The 1,912-nt window shown below is 44.9% G+C and overlaps 1 protein-coding gene across 9 annotated transcripts in view; it reads right to left on the reverse strand.

The window, feature by feature from the left end:
- The window catches only part of TENM2 (teneurin transmembrane protein 2), a 448,458-nt gene that overhangs the window by 122,334 nt on the left and 324,212 nt on the right, over positions 1-1,912 (reverse strand). The gene's annotated exons all lie outside the window — the stretch shown is intronic.

Raw genomic sequence — 1,912 nt, forward strand, 5'->3', positions numbered from 1 at the left:
AAGAATTTGTCTTTTCGTTATTCCTTGTGTTCATCCAAACCTGTCATTCATTTTATTCCACTGTGGAAGATTACTTGCTTAAATATTGTTCTTCCCCATTCCCCCAGGTTATCAACATTTCAGCAACCTTCTACAAAATGTCAGAAGAACAAGTAAACTTTTCCAACATGCTCTGAGGAAAGTTAACTGAAGCAATTTAAGGCATAACCAGCAGTTTTGTCTCCTTGCCTCCTCTACAGGAGGTTAACACTCCCAAAACAGCGGCATCTCCACCTCTTCAAATGCGCAGAGCTAATTAGAGTGGGGCCGGAATAAACCGCCAGAATTTGCACTGAAGTGCCCCAGGCAGATGAGCACATTCCAATTCAACAATCCTGCTGCCCTACATTTGCACAGAGATGGCAACAAAAAGCTGCAGGGGAGGGAATTGGGAAGCGTGTTAAACACTGCAGTTGTCTGCTAAGTGACCATAATTGCAGAGCTGAGCTCTTCAGGTTCCTGCCCAGAACCAGAGGGTCTCTCACCTGTGCACAACCGGGAGGAAGTTCGGCAGCAATAAAACATTCTGCCTTGCACTCAGGGATGTGCTGTTCATCCAGTTTGACCTACAGCCAGTCAGAGATGAAAGCCAAACCAACGAACACTTGCCTAAAAAACTTTAACGAAGCCTCCACAGAGAACAGGAGGAAGCTGAGGTGCAGCAGCATTTATTGAAAACAAAGGCAAATCCATGAAACCATCAAGCCAATAAAAGAACAACTCATCTTCCTCACCCAGCTGTATTTTAACTGATTTTTTCCTCCCCTCAGTGCATCCCATGCAAGTATCCTGTGTCAGCACTTGTTTCTAACACTCGCTTTGGCAATTAGCAAGTTTAACACGGACCACAGGTCCTGAGAGCAAGATGCTGCTCAGCCCTGAACAGAACTCTTCTGTTGACCAAAAGCAAGTGCTCAGTCACACCATCCCATCATCACAGCACACTGAGGTCTGGGAGGTGCTTTGATTAATTGAAACATTCTGTTTTGCCTTCTCATCACAATATTTGCGATAACCAGAGAAGGCCTTGCTGTGGTGTAGCAAAGAAAATCCCTGAACCTCACCAGGAAAAAGCACTCTATTTAGGTGATTAAAGTCCTTTTCATGACACGTAATTTCTCTGTATTTTTAACATATGCTTTCCTAGCTTAAGAAAGTATTTCTGGTTCTTATTCTTTCTTCTCATTGCCCTGCCTTTGTCATCCTCCACTGGAATACAGTTTTTCTTAAAGAGAAAAAGAATCCATTTGTTGCCTGCATTGCTCATACTAGTACCACAGCACAGAGTGTTTACTATGGGTCAAATTTTGCTGTCCTTGATGTTTGATATCAGAATTCATCTGAGAAAGAAGAAGAAACAGGGATGTGGTCTCAGCTGCAAGCCAAGGTTCTTGACTTCCCTCAAGCAGTACAATGCACTTGTACTAAACCAAGCTTTTCACAGAATCACAGAGGGGGTCAGGTTGGAAGGGACCACAGTGGGTCATCTGGTCCAACCTCCCTGCCCCAGCAGGGTCATCCCAGAGCACATGGCACAGGACTGCATCCAGACAGGTCTGGAATATCTCCAGTGAGGGAGACTCCACAGCCTCTCTGGGCAATCTGTCCCAGTGTTTGGTCACTACACAGGAAAGAAGTTCTTCCCCATGTTCAGGTGGAACTTCCTGTGCACCAGTTGCCTCTTGTCCTATTGCTCAGCACCACTGAGCAGAGCCCACTCCATCCTCTGACACCTCCCTTTAGATATTTATAAACATTAATAAGGCCTCAGTTGCCTCTTGTCGAGGTTGAACAAGCCCAGCTCCCTCATCTTCCTCTTCCTTTAAGATCTCTAACTATACCTGAAAACAGGACATCTACACAGTAAAAAAAA

Source organism: Empidonax traillii, unplaced genomic scaffold (genome assembly GCF_003031625.1).
Source record: "Empidonax traillii isolate 1590-97213 ecotype Southwest subspecies unplaced genomic scaffold, ASM303162v1 scaffold364:size1245619, whole genome shotgun sequence".
NCBI classification, from domain to species: domain Eukaryota; kingdom Metazoa; phylum Chordata; class Aves; order Passeriformes; family Tyrannidae; genus Empidonax; species Empidonax traillii.